General features: G+C 41.8%; 1 protein-coding gene across 3 annotated transcripts in view; it reads left to right on the top strand.

The window, feature by feature from the left end:
- WNT10B (Wnt family member 10B) overlaps nt 1-26,158 on the top strand; it is a 124,069-nt gene that overhangs the window by 5,760 nt on the left and 92,151 nt on the right. Inside the window, exon 1 of one of the 3 annotated variants that reach the window (XM_068267690.1) lies at nt 24,279-24,346. The exons of the other annotated variants lie outside the window; for them this stretch is intronic. The gene's annotated coding sequence lies outside the window, so the exon portion shown is untranslated. Of the gene's footprint in view, nt 1-24,278; nt 24,347-26,158 lie in introns of those variants that run through there. 3 annotated transcript variants of the gene reach the window in all.

The following is a 26,158-nucleotide window of genomic DNA, read 5'->3' as shown; positions in this document are numbered from 1 at the left end:
ATGGCATCTTTGTCTATACTGCCCACATTTCAGGTGATCCACACTTCTAGTATGCAAGAAAGTTTATGACTTAAGTAAAGCATATTAAGGCTCCCTGCACACTGCAAATCCGTTTTCCGATTCCGATTCCGATTCCGTTTCCGATTTTCCTTGAATACATTCAACAGAAAAACGGATCAAAAAACGCAGCATGCAGTTAAGATTAAAAATCTGAATCGGAATCGGATGTAAAAACAGATTAAAAAGCGGAATCGGAATCTGAAATGCATGCAGTGTGCAAGAGGCCTAAAACAGCTTACCTCCACCCAGTGTATATATTTATATATCTGTATCTAAAATCATTATTATATGACCTTGTTCCTCTGTATCAATCTGCATGAACTCCTATGCAGAATAATTCTGCATGTCAACTCACTGCCTATACAATTCTATGGGCCTGTTCACAGTACTGCATTGTAACTGATCATGTTATTCTAACTCGCTGCATGCAGGCTTTGTATTAAAGTCTATGTCCAGTCTCCACTGCAGTTCACACTCAGTATGATGTGTGTATTATGCAACTGACCACTGTGAACCTAGCCCTACAATAGTGAGCAGCAATACACAATGTGCTTCAATGATGCCACAACAGAGGCTGCCTACTTTAATTGTGGGTTATCATCCAACATTGTTTTCCCAGAGTTGTGTGTAGAGAGTGTTATAGGTTAAGTGGTAGTCTCCACATCTGTTAGTATTCATGGACATTGTTACGCTGCCCACCAGTAGCTGAGGGTGGTTAGTGGAACAAGAAAAGTCTAACTACCTTCAGAACAGAAGGGGGAGGAAAAGCACAGGCACCTATTGTGGAGGGAGAGAGGAGCCATAACATCAGCCATTGGCTGGTGTTCTAACCTGTCTGGTTGGGTTTCCCCTGACTGTATGCAGTCAGTAGTTTTGATCGTAATGAGTAATTTAGGTTTCATGAAATTTTACAATGCAGTTTTGCTTTCGTAAGTAATCTTGACTTTACCTACTTTTGCGTAAATTTTGCACAAATACATTGAAGTCTATGAGGCATAAGTAAACACATTTCTGCATATGAGAAAACACAGTTTTGTATAAATTCACTGAAGTCAATGGGCAGAAGAAGGTTATATTTTAACAAAATTATGTATCATTGCAAAATTGCGGATCATACTTATGAATATATTCAAAATTAATTTTGCAAGTGTAAGATTTTGCATTACAATTTCTCGGCGTAATTCTGAATTATTCTGCAAAATAACTGCTATGCAAAATTCAAGATCATCATCAGCAGGAATTTGTAGAGGAACTGTGGGCAGTAGATCGTATAAAAGGGTCATTTCATCTCTGTGGGCACCTTTCATAGAGCCAGACAAGAGTAAATTGCTGAATGTGATGAACCTGTTCTAACAACATTGGGAATTAGTTAGAGGCAACTTACGCCTGTACCTATTCCTCTGTAATAAAGGCCCATACACATGAGCTACAACTGTTGCTGGAAACACATGGCGCGCGCATGTTGCAGCGACAGGTCCCCCGTGTGTATGAGGCGCACGCAAGGAACTGTTGCTAATCAGAGCTGTCGCCAGGCAATTGACTTGGCCAATCGCCGGCAACAGCTGTTGCAGGAACCGTCGCTAGTCTCAAGTCGATGTGGACGTGTGTGTGCTAGTCTCTAGCAACTCTTGTGAGTTCGACAGTTCATTGAACCTGTGACAGAAGTTGCTGAGCAACAGTTTCCGTTATGTTGCAGACAGGTTGTTGCCGCGTGTATACAATCGTCACTTGTATACAACTGTCGTTGCTGGAGACTTTCCAACTGTTGCTTGTCTCCATGCAACTGCAGACATCCGTGCCTCGTGTGTATGTAGCTTTACTGACTATGACGTCCGGAGGAGGAGCATTGGCTCTTAATGTTGGGGATTCCTACATGTGTAGGAATCTGTCTGACTCACAATTGCACTGAGGTCTGCATTGAGGTCATGCCATGTGGTCAGGATGGACTGGTTTGTTAAAGCTACCTATGTACTTGGTATGAGCCATAAGCCTACCTGAATTGGCTGTGCAGCATTGCTTGACCTGTTATAATTTATGTGCTGATTTATTATTTATTTATTTTTATTTTTTTATTTCTGTACAATGAAGGGAAATCCCTTTTTCTATAGGGAAACCGAATACTGCCTCAAACCAACCAATTTTCCAAATTACGGATACATTTTTGAGAGTTAGGAAACATACTTGTGATGCTCTATAATGAATACAGTACATAGTCAAGTTTAGCAAATGAAATGTGATATAGGGTCTGTGGCAGTTATATGACTGTGGGCATTGATGGGATTACCATCTTAATCCTTGAAAGGAAACTGAGCATTAGATGGAGCTAATCTGCAGCAAATAGGAATAACTGATTATGTAGCTGGGCAAGTAATCCTACAGTTATTATGATTTTCATTATTGATTTATAAAGCACCAACACATTCCATGGCACTGTACAGAGCAAGAAACAAACATGGGGTACATAATACAGTCAATGGTACACACAAAGTATAGATGTTGATACATAAAACAGAATTGCAATTACAGAGACAAATGTAACAGGATGAACAAAATGTATAACAAACTCCAAGATATAAAAGGGTGAGGGAGCCCCGACCTTGCAAGCTTACAATCCAAAAGAGGTGGTGTGTTTTAGGTCATATTTAGTAAGGAATACAACTTGGCTAGAGGTCGAAAGGGGGATGGCCTATGTTAGAGTGTATGCTTGTTGGAAAAAAGTGAGTTTTGAGGGAGCCTTTAAAGATATCAAAGGTTGGAGAATGATGAATGTGTTGTGGAAGGGCATTCCACAGAAGGGGTGAGGCGTGTGAGAAATCTTGAATATGTGAATGCGAGGAAGTGATTCTAAAGCCCCATCTACACCATGGGACATTGCAGCGATCCGGCGGCTCGATTAGCCGCCGGATCGCCTCCGCCGCTTCCCCGCCGCATTCGATTCCCCGCTCGTGCCCGCTCGTCCCCGCCGGCGCCACTTATCTCCCGCACAATTCCCTGCCATTGTCCCCTCGCGGGGATCGAGCAGGGAATCGGCGGTGCGGAGATCCGTCCTGTCGGATCTTATCAATCGAGCCGCATCAGCGGCTCGATTGATAAGGAGCATCGCGGCCGCATCTACTCGTGTAGATGCGGCTTAAAGGACAGAAGAAGGTCACATTCAGATCTGAGATTGAGGCTTGGTTGGTATCTGGACACTAGTGAGAAGATGTATAGGGGAGAGAGATTGTGGAGAGCTTTGTAAGTTTAGTTAGGGTTAAGAGTTTGAAATAAATCCTCTGGTTAATTATTTTTCTGATTTTGAAGCGCCACAAGAATTCTCAAGGCTATTGGAGAGTTGCATTGCATAGTGAAAAAACGCAATAGCAGATCTTTTTCTCCCTTCAAGTAGATGCTACTGTATGTAATGTAAATCCTGATGGAGACTTCTGCAGCCCCTTTGTTTTGTTCAGCAGTGCTTGGGTGTGAAAAACTCTGGAGAAAAGGTTAATTGTATATGGGCCATTGTCTTTTAAGCCACCAGCAAGCAAGAAAATACTTAGAATAATTTTGACGGTACTTATTAAGTTACTTTTTGGCACTTTTTTTAATTGCAGTGCTGAAAAGTTATTTATTTTAAACAGAATATGAAAAAGTCTCTCCTAGGAGAAAACTTGGGAGAACATGTGAATTGAAACAGGCATCCTGGCCCATATGCAATTAACTTTTTCTCTTAAGTTTTCTCCTAGGAGATCATTTTTCATCTTCTGTTTTAAAATATCTTTTCATCCCTCTGCAATTGAAAAAAGTACCAGTAGGTGAAAAAGTACGGTCAACATTATGTTGAGTACTTTCTTGCTTGCTGGTGGCTTAAAGTGAACCTAAAGTCACCCCCAAAAAAATGAGATGAACTCACCTGGGGCTTCCCTCAGCCCCCTGCAGACGATCGGTGCCGTCGCAGCCCCGCTCCGATGGCCCAGAACCCGCTGGCGAGCACTTCCGGTTTGGCCGTCACCGGCCGACAGGCATGGGAACGCGAGTGATTGTTCGCGTTCCCAGCCTGTATATCGTCCCCTATGCTGCTATTGCGGCCTCCTCCCATTCATTGAACTAAGTGCCCGGTAGAAAAACCAATGTCTTCTTTTTCAGAGGCCGCGGCCTTTTTGACCAAAAAAAAAAAAAAAAAACACGTCCTCCTTGTGCTTCCTGTAAGCGAGCACTCTCACTTACAGGATGGGAATTAAACAAAATCACTGTGGCCATCTTGTGGCCAAATAGTAAAACTACATGCACACATAACACAACAAATTATATTTAAAATTAACTGTTTACCTCCCACACCCAAAAAATACCAAAAATAAAGTTTTTTACTAAAAAAAAAAAAAAAAATTACAATAAAAAAAAAAAACATAAATAGTTTCCTCAAGAGGGTACATTACTAATATTTTTTAAATTATAAGCTTGTAAATATTGAGGGATGCAAAACTGAAAAAATGCACCTTTATTTCCAAATAAAATATTGGCACCATACATTGTGATAGGGACATAATTTAAATGGTGTAATAACCGGGACAAATGGGTAAATAAAATGTGTGGGTTTTAATTGGTAGCATGTATTATTTTAAAGCTATAATGACAGAAAACTGAGAAATAATGATTTCTTCCATTTTCTTCTTAATATTCCTGTTAAAATGCATTCAGAAAAAAAAATTCTTAGCAAAATGTACCATCCAAAGAAAGCCTAATTGGTGGCGGAAAAAACAAGATATAGATCAATTAATTGTGATAAGTAGTGATAAAGTTATTGGCGAATGAATTGGAGGTGAAAATTGCTCAGATGCATAAGGTTAAAAAACGACTGAAGGCTGAAGTGGTTAAACTACCAGCATGCAAGCAAATACTCAAAATAATTTAAACAGTACTTTTCACATTCTGAAAGAATGACAACTGGTACCCATCACAGGGAGGTTCACAAAAAGTAAAAAAAACATCTCTTTGTAAAAGTTCTTCAGGAGAGTGTGTCATTGCATTGGGTGGAATAAGGACACATATGGCCTCCCTAAGAAAGTCTTATCTTCTGCCTTTGATGTTTGTTCATTTAAAACTCTTTGGCATAACCCAGTTAAATACAAATTCTGTGTGTAACACTGAAGCCCACAGGATGGAAACTTGTATTTCCATGGTGGCCGCCTGGATGTGAGAAACACTTACACGCTGATATAATTAAATGGTGCCCAGTGGGACCCACTGGTAAAAATACACAGGGCTCAGCAGGACTATAAAGTTAAGTAATAGTAAACCACTAAGTAAGCCTATGAAAGACTTAATAGTAAACTGTACCCTGCATGCCTCTCTAGAGAGACACTCTGCATGTGGTGGCTGAATAAGCCATAGTGCTCAGGCTGAACAGTACCCTCTGCAGGTGTCTCTGCTTGCCTGCCTACTAATCCTCTACAGATATCATTAGAGCAGGTTTAATCTTGTTATATGTTCTTTTATAATAGGCCATACTCATTTTCTATAACGAATTAAAGCAAAAACGGCAATTTGGGAATTGGATAATTACATCACAGATATCAAAGGAACATTGAACTTAAAAACAGTTTGATTGTTATTCCTTAAGACCTGCTACATGGTGCTGTTCTGTGATCTATGGAAGATTCCATGTTTACAGGGGGAGGTTGGTACACAGACTGCAGTTGTTACAGTGTGTGTCACAAAAACGCATGCTATGAATGGCTGAGGGAGTGTCTATGATAGATGTCAGGAATGAACTCATTAAACAGTTCATAGTTTTACACACTGACTATATATACACAGAGAGAAGAAAATGGCCCATATTTAATTCACTTTTTCTCCTGGGTTTTCTTCTAGGAGATATTTTTTCATCTTCTCTTTCAAATAATCTTTTCAGCACTTAGCAATTGAAAAAAAGTGTTAAAAAAGTAGCGGGAAAAGCATTATCAAAATTATTTTGAGCATTTTCTTGGTTGTTGGTGGGTTAAAATACATTTTATTGACAAGTTCTTAAAATATATCACCTACGAGAAAACACAGGAGAAAACCTTATTCAATTATTTTTTTGCCCTGAGTTTTCTCCCGGGAGATCATTTTTCAACTTCTCTTTACAACTCAGGCCTGAGTCTCACTCCATAAAAAGTTGCGCTCAGATTCACTTTAAATGAAATGTGAAAGGAGAGGAACTGGCAATGGTAAGGCACTGATGTCAGATTGACCTGAAAAAGCGGGCAAGACCCTGCAATGCATGCTGTCCATTTTAAGTGCAGTGGATATCATTTTTTTTCCAGTCAACTCTGGTTTGTACCTTCAGGTTTTCAAGTATTTAATGTACACAGGGCACCTCCAATAAGTGCCTTTTAAAGTTGTAACACACCTTAGTTGGGAGGGTGCAGTTTTTTAGTTTAACCCTAAAGAACCCTAAAGGAGTGCGACCCAGCAGTTCCAGTGCAGCAGATCTGGAAAAACTGAGCAGGGGCGGTTTTCTCCCTGCAGGCTCTGACGGAGGTCGGAAGTGCTTGCAACCCACCTTTGTGGGTATAATGCTAGGTACACACCATACAATTTTCTGTTACATTGGCCTCAATTCACTAAGCTTAACTCCTGTCTTTAATAACTCTTCAGAGCTGTTTTACAGTTATCACAGTTATATATCCATGGTGATAACTGTAAAACAGCTCAGAAGAGTTATTAAAGACAGGAGTTAAGCTTAGTGAATTGAGGCCAATTTGTTAAATTTGCCTGCCAGATAACTTTTTTCCAACATATTTCCAACATCTGGCAGGTAACTCTAACAGAAAATTGTATGGTGTATACCTAGCATGGCATTGATTCATCAAAGGATGCTAGGTACACACCATACAATTTTCTGTTAGATTTACCTGCCAAATAGATTTTTTTCCAACATGTTGAAGAAAAATCTATCTGGCAGGTAAATCTAGCAGAAAATTGTATGGTGTGTACCTAGCATAAAAGCTTCTTCATTTTTTTGTACGTTTACATAAAGATATTGCACCTCTGTGCTCCTGGTCTGTCTTCTTTTCATAGAGAATCCTGGAGTTTTAGGAATTACCGGGATTAACCTTTTCTTGAAATGTAGCAGGGGCTAAAGAGATGCGGGGCCATATGCAATTTACCTTTTCTCCATAGTTTTCTCCAAGTTGATATCTTCACACTTTACACTTTGTCAATAAAATGCCTGTTATACCCCCAGCAAGCAAGAAAATACACAAAATAATTTTGATAGTACTTTTTCTACTACTCTAGCACGTTTTCAATTGCAAAAGGCTGAAAAGTTATTTCAAAGAGAAGATGAAAAATTATCATTTAGGAGAAATGGGGAATAGCATTTGGGCCGCTGAGTTACTTGATCATTAAATTGCTGTGCTATAGAGAATCCACAGTCATATACCGTAAATAATTCTTTTGTCTAGCTACTGCCAGTGATCTTGTGATTACCGGTAATTGTTGGTAATTTGTGTGTATGGGGTCCATACATCTTATACGGAGATGTGGTCTTTACATAATGGAGTCTTTAGAATGCTCAGTTTGCCAATTGATATACTGATGCACTCTCATATTTATGTGATGTAGTTGAGCCTGACATTATAGGGTATTATTCTGTGGTTGATTTTATTGTATTGCTTGTTTAGTAATGGGGCTGTCATTATTATTACATGAGGAGCAGTGGGCACTATTTATGTGTGATTTGTAGTGTGATATGAGCGACCCATGTGCAATCAATAATGTTTTGGTAATTTTATTAGCAGGAGCATTATACCATTTTCATGTATGCTGTTTGATTGATTGTTATTAGGTTGTATTGACCTGTTCCTTCTATATGTGTAACAGGGCAGTGAGGCCTGGACTTACATCACAGGAGCCTATAGGCACATATGTCTTCACACCCTAGACGTTGTCCTCATGAACCTACAAACCACCACCAAACCGCACTACAAGTGTGCTGGCCGGCCCAGCTGTCACTTCTCCCTTACTTCCTTTGCCCATCATAGGTAGCTATAGGTGCCCCTTAGTATAAGGTAGCCAGAGGTACCCCCAGTATTAGGTTGCCCCTGACTGAAGAGAGATTTCATCAGTGGAATGCTGAGAGCTGTGGGATTAACCTCTCATTTACACTCCACTCAGGACTCTGCATAGGGAAGGAGGGAGGGAGGCTTTCGAGGAGCAGAGTGAGACACCTTTCTATCATTAGGCACCTGTAGGCACCTGCCTACAGCGCCTTATAGTAAATTTAATTCTTATCGCGTTGCCCCGGGTTAAAAATCTTGATGTAATTGCTTTTATCTGCCCTGCTTCAGGGTGAGAGTCCCCATTATACTCTTAGTACAAACTTTTCTCCTTCCTCTAATTTGTGATCAAAATGCTTATAGCCATAACAACAACAAAGGAGGATCCGCAGTCACAGCGAAGTTGTAAAAGCTGATATTATTTATTGAAAAACGGCACAAAAATGACACAAATAGGACCACAAAATGACTGACGCGTATCGGGCTCAAAATCTGCCCTTAATCATAGTGATACAGATTCTGAAAGAGGCGGGGACTTTATAGCAGCAGGAGAAGGGAGGGGAAAAGCCCACACCCAGTCACCCTGAGAAAAGTCACTACCCCTTAAAGGGAACAATATACATCTTGTAACAAAAGACTGCTAGATAGCTAAATAGAGATAATGCATCATTACAAAAGTGCAAGAATGTAGCAAAATTTGTAAAAAAACATCTAAATGTTAAAATTTCATACAAAAAGTACAAGTAAATAGAAAAACTGGCAACTGAAGGAAAGAAAAATCTTTCTTAACTGTCATATATTAAGCTGATGTCCCAACGGGTGTTTAAGCCATCAGGGGAGCGGGTACCCATACGGTGAATCCAGAACGCCTCTCGTTTAAGGAGGTGCCTCTGGGGGTCGCCTCCCCTAAATGGGAGGACCACTCTTTCCACACCCTGAAATTTAAAAGAGGTCATATTCCCACTGTGACAGTTCTCAAAATGCTTGGAAACAGCAGATTTTTTAAAGGTGTTCCAGCTAGTCGCACAGTAGTGCTCACCTATCCTCGCTCGAAGATTGCGGGTGGTGCACCCCACATACTGAATGTGACAGCTGGTACACGAAATTACATAAATAGTGTGTTTAGTATCACAGTTGATATACTGCAAAATGGGAAAGGACTTGTTAGTGGTATATGAAAAAATGGAAGTACCTCTGTTCTGACACCTACAGTAATGACATGTGGTAAAACCACAAGGATAAGATCCTACTGTTCTCAGCCAGGTCGAGGTACGTATAGAAGCCGGAGACCTAAAAAGGCTGGGAGACAGGAGGGACCCTAGAGTGCGTGTTTTGCGAGATGAGAAACGGCACCCTGCATCCAGAACTTGTTTTAATTTAAGATCTGAATGCAACACACCAGTAGTTTACAACCGGAACTTACTCTGCATTCTATCTGTAATACTCTTGAATGTTTATTGGACAAAGAGGTGCGCCTGTGGTGGGACGTTACCAGTCTAAAACACTATGTCAGCAAGGGGATTGTGCCACGTGGTCTTCGAATTAAAAAAGTTCCTACCACCATTTTTTCAGACAAGTTTGTCCTTGAATGGAATCAGATCCTCTCGGATTGTTCTTTAAATTTAATGAAACTTATAGTTGTCTATGAAGAGCAAAAACTTGTAGATCTTAAATTACAAATTGATAAAGCTACTCAGGACTTCACGAGGCACAGTTCTCTTTCTGCTTATGATGATCTTAATGCTAAACTGAAACAAAACATAGGCAAATTGGAAACAATTATTATGGAAACTAAAAGAGTGAAATTTTTGAGGGATACCAATGATTACAAAAAAAATGTTGTTTATGAATGGGGAAGGTGGGAGTCTTTCCATAGGTCGCCCAAATCTATTCTCAAAAAGTTCACTCCTAGGAAAAATGTCAGCTTTGGCCCCCAGGATACCTCGGGGTCCCAATCTGACACATCGGATTTTTCCGACTGCTCACGTAGCACTTTACAAACCATCTTTCAGTCTTCCACCGATGTGTCGGGGGAAGCCCGGGTGTTACAAACCTCCGGGATACCCATACAGTCTCTGTCTTATTACCAAACCTCCAAAAAGAAATCGAGACAAAAAAAGAAACGTTCAAAATTAAGAAAACCAGGAGAGCAGGCAGAAAACATAGGAAATCCTCGACCCAGATAGTTCCCGATACTCAAAATGTTGTTAACCTCTCCAGCAAGGTGCTTACCATCGATCAGACTGCGCTCCTCTCTAGGGGACTTTCTTTTGCACCCTCCAATCATTTTAATCTGTTTAGGACTATCTTAGACCTGAACAAATTTGTCAGAAATCTTGTGGTTAAGAAACATTTTTTAGATGACACTGGGGTCTCTGATGAATGGGAATCTTTGCCTGTCAAAAAAATTAATGATGTTCCCTCTTTTGTAGACATAAAAACTCTCATGACATTACAGTCATTAGATGACACCAGGTCACCAGGTATTGAGTCACAGGATGTGGTCCCTGTTCAGGTCTCCAATCCCTCTTTTTATCCTGTTAATGCTAGATCTCCTGTTATTGACACATTTCAGGATTTGGTAGAGAGAGAATTGACCAACCTGGCCAGGGTTCCCAGGGCCCCTTCCGACCTCACCCTCCCTGAGCGTCAGGCCCTTAACGATCTACATGGCGATTCTAGTATTGTCATACGCTCGGCGAATAAGGGTGGGGCGGTGGTGGCCCTGGATGCCACTGACTACCAAACTGAGGCCCTGAGACAACTGGGGGACGGAGATGTGTATCTACCCTTGACTCGTAACCCTACACAGGAGTTTCTCAGTGATCTTCGGGCGCTGTTGGAACGTGGGGTGAACATGGGGGTGCTTACTATGCGACTCTCGGAGTTTTTATGTCCATCGCACCCAGTTCTCCCTGTGTTCCACCATCTCCCGAAGATTCACAAACCGGGCGTTCCCCCGAGGGGCCGACCAATAGTTGCTGGTATTGGCTCCTTGGGCGAGCGCCTGGGCGAGTGGGTGGATGCACACCTCCAGCCCCTAGTGGCGAGACTTCCGGGTTATCTTCAAGATACTCGACATGTTCTTTCCAGTCTCGACAGGTTCAGGTGGAATTGCAATTCCCGTTGGGTGACCCTAGATCTCACCTCACTATATTCTTCTATCCCTCATGTACTAGCCTTACAAGCACTAGATTTCCATTTAACCAAATATTCTTCTTTTGACTCTTCACTCCAGTCCTTTTTGCTCCTAGCGGTTGAGTACCTCCTCACGCACAATTTTTTCATCTTTGATTCCCAATTTTATCTCCAGAGATGCGGAGCTTCTATGGGGGCAAAGTTTTCCCCCTCCCTGGCCAACCTATACATGGGTTGGTGGGAGGAGCTCCGCATCTTTGGGGATGATAATCCTTTTGCCTCCCATATACAATGGTATGGCAGATATATAGACGACTTGTTGTTGGTGTGGGAGGGCCCTCCCGACATTTTGGAGTCTTTTTTGAACTACTTTAATGACAATCAATTAAATCTGATTTTTACCATGAACACCCATGCAACTTCGATAGACTATTTAGATCTCACATTGACAGGTGATTCTGTGACACATACAATTTCTACATGTACTTTTCGGAAACCCACATCGGGTAATTCTATTCTTTTAGCTAATTCTTGTCACCCTATACACACCATCAATGCTATACCTACAGGTGAATTTGTCAGAGCAATTCGTAATTGCTCCACTTTGGAGAGTGCTAATAAGGAGTGCAGTCTGATTGAGTGTAGGTTGCGGCAGAGGGGATACACAGACAAGCATCTAAAAACCAGTCGTAACAAAGTGGCTAAAAAATCTAGGACTGAGCTTTTGGACAGCAATAAGGATAGACAAAGACGAACAGGGAAGGGTGCTGTCACGTTTGTAACAGAATATAGTTTGGAATACAAAAACATTGTTGACACCATCAAAAAATATCTCCCAGTGTTGCATTCAGATCTTAAATTAAAACAAGTTCTGGATGCAGGGTGCCGTTTCTCATCTCGCAAAACACGCACTCTAGGGTCCCTCCTGTCTCCCAGCCTTTTTAGGTCTCCGGCTTCTATACGTACCCCGACCTGGCTGAGAACAGTAGGATCTTATCCTTGTGGTTTTACCACATGTCATTACTGTAGGTGTCAGAACAGAGGTACTTCCATTTTTTCATATACCACTAACAAGTCCTTTCCCATTTTGCAGTATATCAACTGTGATACTAAACACACTATTTATGTAATTTCGTGTACCAGCTGTCACATTCAGTATGTGGGGTGCACCACCCGCAATCTTCGAGCGAGGATAGGTGAGCACTACTGTGCGACTAGCTGGAACACCTTTAAAAAATCTGCTGTTTCCAAGCATTTTGAGAACTGTCACAGTGGGAATATGACCTCTTTTAAATTTCAGGGTGTGGAAAGAGTGGTCCTCCCATTTAGGGGAGGCGACCCCCAGAGGCTCCTCCTTAAACGAGAGGCGTTCTGGATTCACCGTATGGGTACCCACTCCCCTGATGGCTTAAACACCCGTTGGGACATCAGCTTAATATATGACAGTTAAGAAAGATTTTTCTTTCCTTCAGTTGCCAGTTTTTCTATTTACTTGTACTTTTTGTATGAAATTTTAACATTTAGATGTTTTTTACAAATTTTGCTACATTCTTGCACTTTTGTAATGATGCATTATCTCTGTTTAGCTATCTAGCAGTCTTTTGTTACAAGATGTATATTGTTCCCTTTAAGGGGTAGTGACTTTTCTCAGGGTGACTGGGCGTGGGCTTTTCCCCTCCCTTCTCCTGCTGCTATAAAGTCCCCGCCTCTTTCAGAATCTGTATGACTATGATTAAGGGCAGATTTTGAGCCCGATACGCGTCAGTCATTTTGTGGTCCTATTTGTGTCATTTTTGTGGCGTTTTTCAATAAATAATATCAGCTTTTACAACTTCGCTGTGACTGCGGATCCTCCTTTGTTGATGTAACATCAATGATGTTACCTGTGGCTTGGCTCACCTGATCCTGCACCGGTGGAGTGTCTGCCTTTTGGGGGTTTCAGAGCGTTTGGCCTTCCTCTCCTGCTTATAGCCATAAACTGGAAGAAAACTTCCAATAATATAATGCAGGTCTAATACAGAATGATCTGCTTTTTGACAGACAAAAACTGGTACTTTAAACAATTCTTACAAGAACATCACTATTCCAAGCTCACTGTAAGGTACCACAATATGATTACAAGAGACTGAGGTGACCTCTCTTTACTGGGTGACAGTATCATTTATTTATGCTATATGACACACAGTTACTATATTAACCTGCGTGGGAATTATTATCCTTTCTTTTTGTAGTTTTGACTTGCTCATTGTCATATCTCTTTGCTAAAGTTTAAAGCTGGAGTCACACTGTGCGCATTGTATAAGCATGCCTTATGAGTGTGAGCTGCAATGGAGACTGGACATAGAAATTAATTCAGAGAGCCTGCCTGGAGCAAGTTAGACTACCTTGATCCATTACAACGCAAAGATGTGAACAGTCCCATAGACTTGTATGGGCAGCTGGCAACTGATGTGCTGTAAAAGGACGCAGAGCGTTTAGGGAAATCGCTAGCGAATTAAAGCGCTCCCTAAACTCTAAAAAAGAGCTGTACTGGATTCCAGCCCTGACGTTGCCTACTTATGGACATTCTAACATAACATGAGACCAGAGGCGTAGCAATAGGGGTTGCAGAGGTTGCGACTGCATTGGGGCCCTTGGGCCAGATGCCCTCAACTGCAGTATTAGCTCTCTATTGGTCCTGTGCTCATAATAATCACTTCTATAGATACTTTGAATATTTTTGCTATTTTCTGAAGCACTTTTACATCAAAGAAACAGTGAAAGACAACTTCAGATAAGATTTTACTGCAGAGAAGTTCAAAGGGTCGTTAGTTCTGCTCTGCTTCTTAGTTTAAAATGCAGAGTGCAGTTTGTAAACTGCAAATATTAGAGAATTATGCAATATTCTAAAAAAAAAAAGCTATATAACTAAAAATAAAAATATGAGACCTTTTTCATTGCTACTAATGTTATATTAATTAGCCCTACTACACATACAATTAATTATATCATAAGGTTTTTTTTTTGCTTCAGTAAATGGCAATTGATAGAGTAGAAAGGAAATTCTCCTCCATAAAAGTCTTACCTGCACAAGGCATGTATAGTACAGCCACTGCTAGTGCATGGGAGGGTTTTTCCCTAATTGCCTATGATGCTGTGTTGGGTTATTGCACTGTTATATCTCTGCTTTATCATCCGACTATATTTCAGTATCAGTCCTGCCTGTTCATCTCTGATCCTATGCCAATCTCATAAGCCTTTCTGACAAGTCCTGTCTGACATCCTAATTTCTCTCCACCAGCTTCCCTGCATGCCTATTTCTTGCCGTTTCACCTATCTGTCCTGAAGTTCTGCTAATCTGTAGATACCTTTGTCTGCTAAGCTGCCTAAATTCTTCTTGTTGCCGACAGACTGCTACATAAACATAACTGGGATATAAAAGCTTGTGTTATGCTCTAAGCAGACTGATACATAAATATATAGAAACGCAATGCAGAGAAAGGGACGTTTCCATGCTGTGCAAATTGCTGCATTTCCCTGCATGCGAATTGCAATCAATAGGCTGCCGTCCAATTCGCATGCGGGGGAAAAAAATGGAACAGAAGTCTAATGGGCATCCAATAGGCTTCTGCTCCACTCAACAGTGTGTGATAATCATTTGGTGATGAGCTCACATTTTAGAGTAATAATTTTGCATCAAAATTCAGAATTACAATGCAAAATCGTAATGTGAAATTTCAGACTATTAATAATATTTTTATTATTATTTTTTATTTATATAGCGCCAACATCTTCCATAGCGCTGTACATAGTACAAACAAATAATGGGAAACAAATATACATAAGAAATACAAGACACTGTACAGTCATGACATTGAATAGAATAAATACAAATACATACATAGTTGATGTGTAGTTGGTACATGTGCATATGTTAAAATTACAGCAGTATGAGAAACACTAGGAGGAGGTCCCTGCCCTTGCGAGCTTACAATATAGAGGGTAGTGCGGAGGAAACAACAGGGAAAGGAACACAGGGGTTCAGTGCCGCCTATATCAAATTATAGGCTCATCTGAACAGGTGTGTTTTCAGAGTACGTTTGAAGGTTTCTAGACTCGTGGCATGACGAATTGGCTGAGGGAGAGCATTCCAAAGAAAAGGGATAGCCCGTGAGAAGTCTTGGATGCGAGAGTGAGAGGAGGTGACTAGGCTAGAGGACAAAAGGGTCTCCTGTGAGGAACGGAGGGTCTGGGCGGGGAGGTATCTGGAGATTAAAGAGAAAATGTATGGAGGTGATAGCTTGTGTAGAGCTTTGTATGCAAGCATGATAAGTTTAAACTGGATCCTTTGGGCAACTGGTAACCACTGAAGGGATTGGCAGAGAGGGGCTGCCTCAGAGGATCTAGAAGAGAGGTGGATGAGATGGGCAGCGGAGTTTAGTAGGGATTGGAGAGGTGCCTGTCTGCTTTTTGGTAGACCGCAGAGTAGGAAGTTACAGTAGTCAAGACGGGAGATGATTAGGGCATGCACAAGCATTTTAGTTGCTTCTTGTGAGAGGAAGGTACGGATTCTGAAAATGTTTTTGAGATGGAAGTAGCAGGAGGTAGTTGATATGTGGTATAAAGGAGAGCCCAGAGTCCAGAGTTACCCCCAGGCAACAAGCTTTGGGGGTTGATGCTATTGGGGTGTTATCTACATTGATTGTGACAATGGGAGGTGGAACAGAGAGCGAAAGTGGAAATATCACAATCCCCGTTTTGCTCATATTGAGTTTAAGGAAGCGGGATGACATAAATGTAGATACAGCGGATAGACATTCGGGGACTTTTGATAGTAGTGTGGAGAGGTCTGAGGCAGAACAATACATTTGGGGGTCATCAGCATAGAGGTGATATTGAAACCCAAAAGAGCTTATTATTTGTCCCACGCCGTGGGTGTAAATGGAAAAGAGGAGGGGTCCGAGGATGGAGCCTTGTGGTACTCCCACAGACAGAGGGCGCGGAGAGGAGTTGGTATTGGCATAGGAGACCATGAAGGAACGTCCAGACAGGTAAGAGTTGATCCAGGAGTGTGCTAGGCTAGACTATTGTGAGGACACGTAATTTCATAAAAATATCACTTTCTCATGCTCATAGATTTCAATGCATTTATGTGAAAATTAGTTTCCTCAAATGCGAAAATTTGTATTTGGAAATGGAGCTGGGACACCATCAGTGTAGGTTGGGTGCTTGGTGGTGCAATATAGGCATTATCACTCAAACTGACAAGTAACAATTGTTTTGGTAAAGGTAGACTCCTTATAGCTCCCAAAACAATTGTCGGATCAATTGTTGTTTTCGAGCACAATTTAAAGTGGTCTGAAACTCTGACATAACATTCAATAAAAATGTGTTTTCCTACTTTTTATTACTCATACAGTTATCATATTCGCTTTTGTGCACACGTAGTATTGTTTGTTTACAAATTACAAGTTTCCAAAGTGTAGTTTTTCTTACCCTGAAAGCTGGCACTGCATTTTATTCATTTTCTATTATAACTGCTTTTTATTATATATTAAAATCTTCTAATGAGCTATTCTGAACCCTGTGTGCCTGAAGCAGAGACAGTTTCTCAGAGAGTGTTTGTTTACATTCCAGTGTTGATACATTTGTGTTTAATGCTGGGCATACACGGTTCATTTCTGGTGCTCGATTCGCCTTTCGATTATTTTTGCCGCTCGATTCTGTAGTTGATTCTCTTATCTTCCGCTCGTTTTTCTTATCTTTTTCCATTCCCTTTTATCAGAAAATGAGCGGCAAAAGGATCGAAAGGGAGATCGGACATGTCTGAAATTATCTATCGAACCATCTAATCACCTCAAAAATGAACCGTGTATTCCCAGCATAACAAGTAAATAAGATAGTGTTATCATCAGAAATGTTTTCTGGGATAGTTGCTTTCAAGCTGTGAGGAATCTTTTAGAGCAAAGTAGAAATGCTGGCTTTCACACCACTTTAAGATGTGCACTAACTATGAAATTGGTGTAATGATGGACTTACTTGTCATATGTGAAAATTTGTTATATTATGCCTCATAGACAGCAATGCATTTGTGCGAAAATTACACACAAAATCATGCAAAATCAAGATTACCCACAAAATTGTAATTACGACCAGAATTGTAATTGTGAAAATAACGCAAAATTTCCCAAAACCAAAACTACTACTGCCCTCACATAGGCCCTGCTTTGCCATCTACAGGTCAGAAGAATTAACACCACATCTATCTTACCTGTTTACATTGTATTTCTTACACAGTGGCGATCTACCATTCCATCTTCCATCCAGATTCTGGCACATATGCAATTAACTTCTTCAGGGTTTTCTCATAGGAGATAATTTTTCAACTTCTTTTTAAAAATATTTCAGCACTTGGCAATTAAAAAAAAACACTAAAAAGTAGGATAAAATGTACTGTCAATTTTTTTTTCTGCTTGCTGGGGGATTGAAAGATATTTTAATGACAAGCTGTGAATTTGTTATTTATACATTGTATGAATATCACCTATGAGAAATGTGGGTGAAAAAGTGAATCCCAAAAGCAAGTAGGACCGGCATCACTCTCATCAATGGTATCAAAGCTCTTTTATTGTATCAAAACGGCATAGCAATGACAGACGCTGTTTCGGGACTCAGCCCTTTCTCAAACTGCAATAGCCTCTACTGCTATTGCAGTTTGAGAAAGGTCTGAGTCCCGAAACAGCGTCTGTCATTGCTATGCCGTTTTGATACAATAAAAGAGCTTTGATACCATTGATGAGAGTGGTGCCGGTCCTACTTGCTTTTGGGATTGCTGCAGGTCTGTCTGGACACTGAGACCTTGACCAGGGCACACTCGAAGTTTGCTGCCATTTGTGGTGCTCCTTCTTTACATTGTTTGGTGAAAAGGTGAATTGCATATGGCTCTCTGGCCCAGATGCAATTCACTTTTTCTCCTGAGTTTTCTCCTAGGAGATATTGTCACACTTTGTCATAAAATGACTTTGAAACCATCAGCAGGCAAGGAAATACTAAAAATAATTTTAATAGTACTTTTTCAACAACTTTCGGTTGCTTTTTCAATTGTAAAAAGCTGAAAAGTTGTTTTAAAGACAAGATGAAAATGATCTCCTAAGAGAAAACTCTGGAGAAAAAGTGAATTGCATATGGGGCTCTGTCTCCATCCTTTGACCATCCTTTGACCAGGTATAACTTGCAGGGCCGGTTTAAGCAACAATGGGGCCCCAGGGCAAAATAAACCTGGGGGGCCCCCCCAACATATACCCCGGAACAAAAATCGGCATTAGGGGACCTTTTTTGCAGCTGGTATAGTCAGGGTGTGAAGTCCCAATCGGTCGGAGCTCCACATAATGGCTATCCCAGCCTGCATGGGGGGCAAGGGGTTAAAAAGTTTCAGGAGGGGGGACCCCACATAATTAAAAAAAAAAAAAAAAATTCCCACACTCTAAACATAAAAAAAAATTGGGAAAATAGAAAAAAATGTCAGGAATCTTCATACAGCCATATTGCGGCTGTATATCGATACCTGGCCAAAGCGCTGCGGCTGCGTATAGACCCCCTGGAAACCCCATCAGGAAATTTATTGCGCTTTCGTTTGATGCATGTAAAATTACACTACCGTTAGGTTTGCTACCAAAAGTGACATTTACCGCATTTAAAAGTATACTTTTTTCCTTCGAAACTTTAAAATCGATTTTCTTAAAAACTATAAGGTCTTTTTGAAAAATAGTTTTTTCCTCTTATTCCTAATGATCTCCTTAACACATCCTGCAAATTTAGGGTTTCTAGCATTTAAGGTGGATTTGCAATCAACCATTAAAGTCGGCAGGTTTTTAAATGTGTATTTTTTTTTCCTTTGAAACTTTAAAATAGATTTTCTCAAAAACTATAAGGCCGATTTGAAATTTTTTTTCCTCTTGTAGCCACTGGGGGCCCCTACAAGCTCTGGGGCCCTGGGGCAGCTGCCTCCTCTGCCTCTATGGTAGCACCGGCCCTGATAGCTTGGAATTTGTGAAAACTAAGTGATAAGAGGTATGCGTGGATTATTGAGGCATTCAGGACTGTGGCCTGGAATTCATAGGAATAGGATTAGAGTAGCTGAATAACATGACAACTCAAGGCCTCCATCTTTAAAGCAGCTTCAACACAAATAAATAAATACATGTTTATCTAATACTGTAATTACTTCAGTAAAGATTGACCAAAGAAGACATTTTGATATTTGGCCAGTAAAAAGAGCTCAGGTCTGTTTTGCTATTTGTTCATAAAATAGAGAAATTCTTTTAGTGACCAAATTGAGGAACTTAAAGAGAATCTGTACTCTAAAATTCTTACAATAAAAAGCATACCATGCTATATATTATGTTCTCCTGGGCCCCTCTGTGCGGTTTCTGCCACTCCCTGCTGCGATCCTGGCTTGTAATTGCCAGTTTTAGGCAGTGTTTACAAACAAAAGACATTGCTGCTAACCAGAATGTGATAGGCTGAGAGGAGCTCAGTCTGTGACTCACACAGAGCCTGCAGGGGGCGTGGAGAGGGTGTGTATAACTTCTACCTATCACAGCAGAGCAGCACATTCCTGCATGAGCTGACAAAGGAAAGAAGATTAGATTATATAACAGAGATAATACAGCCACTGTGCAACTAGGAAAGGCTGCAGCAAGACAGACCACATTAGAACAGGTATAGGAACTTATAGGATAGAAGAAATAAGGCTGAAAATTTTGTTACAGAGTCTCTTTAAGGTCTTCAGATGGTATATATTAAATAGAACTGTTTGTTTTGTGTGCATATGACCAGATCTTAGCTCTTATCTAATCTCAAAACATATTTCCCATAAAAACAACAGCCTTTATTATCATCTCAGAACTGACAATACAAAAGTGAAAACTATATGAAATAACAAAAGTCAGAATACAGCAAATATCCTGTGAATCAAAGCCAAAATAAAAAGCCTTCATGTACACAAAAAATGTCTAAGAAATTTTCCTGGAGCACATTTTGCAGAACTCCCGCGCTTCCTTCCAGAGGCCTGGGAACAGCTATATATTGTATAATGTTTTTTAGTTTTGATATTGTCGTTCTGTGGTCACATTAGAGGCTGTTGTTTTTATGGATAGTGTTTTAGGATTATGTGGGACCCAATATTTGGGCACATTTACACGTGTCGCAAACATGAGGGCCCCTTTCCCTTTGGAATATGGTACCTAAAGTTGGTCAGTGAAACTTTTCTCCAATTTTTATGACAGAAAAAATATCCTGTTTTGAGGTTTGGCAATAGTAACATGATTTAACAAATATAAAGTAAGTGATACATTTTTTTCTTGAATACTTTGCTATTTGTATTTGTGACACTGGTAGGGAAAGCTACAATGTGGACCAATCGGGTTTTACTGCATTTGCTGTCAGTGTAATGAGGCCAACTAGATTACAGGAAGAGGAAGCAGAATGATGATCAGTAGTCAGCTGCATACAGTTATCAGGTGTTGGGAGGGGTTACACTTTGTTTAAAGTGAAACTTTGCTATTGGTGAAAAAAAAACAATGCTTCCAGCTAAGCTTATATGTTGCAGGTGCTAGTGGCAAACCTCGTTTCAGCTTGCTTACATACAAGTAGTGATGGTAATGACTACAAGAACTCATGGGGCTCGATTCACCAAGCGGTGCTAACCCAGTTATCACGCCTAAAGGACTTTAGGCGTGATGACCTCTTCACCACTGAGTTAGCACCGTTTTTGGCTGCACTTCGCGCGAAGTTATCGCGCGCAAAGTTTTGCGCGCGCACCCGCACAGGCGCGCGCGCAAAGTCCCATAGGGTTTAATGGGCGCATCGCGCGAAGTGAGGGGCGCTTCGCGCGCACGCACGCGGGAGCGCGCGCAAAACTTTACGCGCGGAAACTTCGCGCGAAGCCCTTCTTATCATGCCTAAAGTGACTTTAGGCGTGAAGAGGGCCTTTTCACCACGGTGCTAACACTTTGCACCGCTTGGTAAATCGAGCCCATGGAGTAGCATGTGATTTGTTCGATCAGCTGATAGATTTGCAAAGCTCTGATTTGCTGTCATCACATCCTGCTTTAGCACATGATCATAACTAGCAAATCAGAGACTTACATATCTATCACCTGACCAAACTGATCATATGCTTCTCCATGAGGTCTCCTAGACTTGACCTTCACTACATACAAGCATGCAAGACATATGCAAACTAATGAATGCTCTTGTAGTTTTGCAACTGTTACCTGATCAAGCTCCTAGGCCTCTGACATTAGTCATTTAAAGTGAAAATAAACTCATAATATAAGAATTGTATGTGTAGTAAAGCCAAGAAGAAGTAGTAAATAAAAGAGTCTCTCATTGTTTTGCAGTGCAAGAGTTAAAAACTGCAGTTGTTATCTATGCAAAATAGCTTCTCTACAGTCCTGTTTTCTGAAGCACTTAAACAACCAAGAAACTGACAAACAGCTTGGGATAAGGTTTTACTGCAGGAAAGGTCAAAGGGTCATTATTTTTGCTTTGTTTTATAGCTTAGAAGACAGAGTGTGGTTTTAAAACTGCAACTAACCCCCTAACCCCCAGCCCTGGCGCACTACCCATACTCGCAACCTCCAGAGGGAAACACGCGCCACTGAACGAAAATGGCGGAAAACTCGACTAAACCAGGATTTCCTACAGTACAAGACTAACCTGCAGCAGTTCCACACTGCCCTTGCTCATGCGAAGCAGGAATACTTTACCAAGCTCATCGGAGCACAAGCTTCCAATCCCCGGCGTCTTTTTAGCACCTTCAACTCCCTGCTTAAACCCACCCCCCCACCTTCTGTTTCCTCCCTCTCTGCCACAGATTTAGCCACCCACTTCACCAACAAAATAGTCTCCATCCGTCAGGAAATATCCAATCTTCAATCTTCACCTCCCACCTGCTCACAACCTACTCCTTCTCCACCCTATCCTCCCCTCACCTCCTTCACTCCTACTACCACTGAGGAGGTCAACCACCTACTGCAGACTTCCCATACCACTACCTCCCCCCTTGACCCTATCCCTTCTGATCTACTTCAGCCTCACTTCACGGATCTGGCCCCAGTCCTCACTACCATGTTTAACCTCTCCCTATCCACAGGCACCTTCCCCTCAGACTTCAAGCAGGCCACTGTACTGCCTCTGCTCAAGAAACCCTCCCTCGACCCCTCGCTACCCTCCAACTACCGCCCGATCTCCCTCCTCCCCTTCGCCTCAAAACTCCTTGAGCGTCTGGTTCACAAACGCCTGACCCAGTACCTCAATGCCAACTCACTACTAGACCCACTGCAATCTGGATTTCGGCCTGCCCACTCAACCGAAACGGCTCTCACCAAAGTGGTCAATGACCTTGCCTTAGCTAAAGCTGAAGGTAAATACACCATTCTCCTCCTCCTTGACCTTTCAGCAGCTTTTGATACAGTAGATCATCCCCTACTCCTCCAGTCCCTCCAATCCATGGGCATTCACGATCTCGCCCTGACCTGGCTTTCATCCTACCTCTCCAACCGCTCCTTCACGACCTCCTTCAATGAGTCCTCGTCCACCCCCAACCACCTCTCAGTGGGAGTCCCCCAAGGCTCGGTCCTTGGCCCCCTACTGTTCTCCCTATACACATCCTCCATTGGCAAGGTTATCTCCTCCATGGGTTTTAACTATCATCTGTATGCAGATGACACTCAAATCTATCTCCACACCCCTGACATATCCACCACTACCATGGACAAGGTCTCCTCCTGCCTATCTGCCATCTCCTCCTGGATGTCCGCTAGGTTCCTAAAACTAAATCTAGACAAAACGGAATTTATGATCTTCCCACCCCGGTCATCCCTGGACCTCCCAGATGTGCAGGTCACTGTTAACCACACTACTATTCACCCTACCTCTCAAGCCCGCTGTCTGGGTGTCACCCTGGACTCCGCACTCTCCTTCACTCCCCACATCCAAAACCTCACAAAGTCCTGCAACTTCCACCTTTGTAACATCTGTAAGATTCGCCCTTTCCTGACCCCTGCCACCACCAAACTCCTCATCCATGCCCTCATAATTTCCCGCCTCGACTACTGCAATGCCCTTCTGTCTGGACTCCCTAAGACCCGAATAGCCCCACTGCAGTCCATCATGAATGCGGCTGCCAGAATTATCCACTCCTCCCATCGCTCCACCAGGGCGGCTCCCCTCCGTGAATCCCTCCACTGGCTTCCTATCCAGTCCAGAATCAGATTCAAGATATTGTGTCTGACCTACAAATCCATCCACAAAACCTGTCCAACCTACATTTCTGATCTTACTCAGAGATACACACCAAGCCGCTCACTCCGCTCCTCCAATGAACTTCGCCTGACCGTCCCCCGCATCACCCAGTCCCATGCACGCCTCCAAGACTTCTCAAGAGCCGCTCCGACACTATGGAACTCCCTACCTCCACCCATTAGGGCAGCCCCCTCCTTCAACACCTTCAAGAAGGCCCTCAAAACTCACCTTTTCACTCTTGCCTACCACCCCTCACAATTGCTCTAAACCCACAGCCGAACTCTGGTCCCCTACCTCTCGTGTCCCTACCTCTCCCTCTAGATTGTAAGCCTTTGGGCAGGGTCCTCACTCCTTTTGTGTCCTACCTGATCATGCACCTCTATTACTGTGCACCCATGCTATGCATTTGAGTGAACCTAACTTGCCTAACTCCATGCTCCCATCCAGTGACTGACTAAGCATTACCTTGTACTCATACTGTGCTGTGTGATCTGGTTTTCTTGTATTCCTGTATTGTCATATTGCTGTTTGTCACCCCTAAATATTGTCTGTAACCTAAATTAATGTCCAGCGCTGCGTAATATGTTGGCGCTTTATAAATACAACAAATAAATAAACTGTAACAGTATGATGTAATGGTATAAATAAAGCAATATAACTGACAAAAAAATAAAAGACTCTTTTCTTTGCTACTAATGTTCTATTTATTATTTATACTACACATACAATTCATTATATCGTAAGTTTTTTCCCTCTTCAGGTCTGCGTTAAGCAGCTGTAGGGATTGCTTGCTGGATAGTGAAGTGTGATCATGTGACCAGACCAGTAATCAATCAGTACAGGTATGTGGCACTGGCTGCTTTATTACAGCTGAAGTTTGTTGCTATAGATCAGGGACCTGTCAATGTACAGGAAGAATACTTGTCTTGACTTGAGCTTTAATTGTACTGAATTATTAAGGAGGCCTTTATCTGTTTTAGATCAGCAAAAAATAGAATATGGCTCTACACGTAAATAGAGATTGCATCATTGGCACCATATGATGTTGTTATGAAGTGCCATAAGCATGATATTCAGTTCTATGAATAAATTAATGTAATTGGCTTCATTGCCAGAAACCTGATTGACCACTGATGTGTCTCACAGGGAGTAACTACAGTATGAACGCAACACATGAGCATGGAGGTGAGAGGTGAAAATGTGCACACAGCTTCTGCTGATGTTATTAATACCATTTCTACCTGATTTTTAAGGTGACAGATTTGATTGGATGCTATACGAGTTGGTACAGTCTGTTCCATAAGGCAGTGAAAGGCACAAAATGAATAGGCCAGAACCTGCAGTATCCAGTCAGATACTTGCTTCTTGTGGCTGTTCAGGCTTTCTTTGCCTGATATTTTATTTCATGTAGATGAGACAGAGGCATATGGAAAGAAATACTGGAATCCTATCCAATGAAACCCGTGTCCCAGCGTTCTCTCCTGTCCCTGTGTCCATGCTTTTTGGCCAGCGCGCATGCGCGGCATGTGGGCGGACTTTGGACACTACAGGAGGACGGACAGGGGGGTGGGCATGTGCACATGGTGTGTGGCCGTGCGCACATGCACGCTGACCTGCAGCCAATGCAGTGGTGACAGGAGCAGGAGGAGAGGGGGGTTGTGAGGGGTGTAGTGGCCAAGGTCTATCGCCCGTTATTGTAACAGCCCTAAGGTCTACTGTGTAAATAATAAATTGCACTTTGCCTGCCTAGAGACCAACCGATGCAGGTTAGTCTGCTGTCTTGAGCAGCAACCCTGTGCATAGGGACATCCCACCCCTTTCCAAATTTCCAAACCGCCATCCAAATTGAACCAGTGCATCTTGAAATCTGTATTCTTTGTTCGAGTGCAGACAGTCCAGGCATCTCCTCTTCTTCATTAGTAATCAGCTGTACAAAACAAACAAACAAAAAAGAGGTTTGTTAGTTATTTTCCACTCTTGTTCTAACTGAGTGGCAGCAACATGGACACTCCTGACCTGACAGTCTGTGTTACATACATGACAGGCTGGTTGTTTTCTGTGCTCAGAATCAAGGTATGACGTTTGGAATAATGTATAGCATTCTAGTAATTTGTAGAGCTGAACTGAAGGAATTGCTTATTTTCCAACAACAAAGGAATTTCATTTCAACAGGTCTGTGCTGAGAATTGGCATTGCTGTGGGGTACAGTTCCAGAATTGATTTTTAAATCCGTACGATTGCCTCAAGGTAAAACAAGTAGCTGACATTATACACAGGTTAGCTAAGGCCTTTCCATCCTCCCTTGATTTATAATGTGCTGACTGCTGACCACTGCAGGTCTCTCCTGTGGTCTTGTACACTGTGGTCCATTTTTGCCTGAGATACGTCCCTTCTGATTTCAAAGTGCTGATCTTAAAGAGGAACTGTACTAAAAATAACATAATGAATAAAATTGCTTATTATTTTACAATATTCATTTATACATTTTTTTCCTCACCTTGATTTACATTCTGAAATTTATCACAGGTGGCCACATCTTTAGTCCTGTCAGGTGATCTCTGCAAATTGTTTGGTTACTGAGAGTCCCGAAGCCAGTACAAACTTTACCTGGTATCCCAGAATGCTCTAAGGGGAGAATTCTACATCGCTAATCA

This window comes from Hyperolius riggenbachi, chromosome 2 (genome assembly GCF_040937935.1).
Source record: "Hyperolius riggenbachi isolate aHypRig1 chromosome 2, aHypRig1.pri, whole genome shotgun sequence".
Taxonomy (NCBI): domain Eukaryota; kingdom Metazoa; phylum Chordata; class Amphibia; order Anura; family Hyperoliidae; genus Hyperolius; species Hyperolius riggenbachi.
The sequence above is the reverse complement of the archived record's forward strand: the minus strand, read 5'-3'. Positions and strand labels throughout refer to the sequence as shown.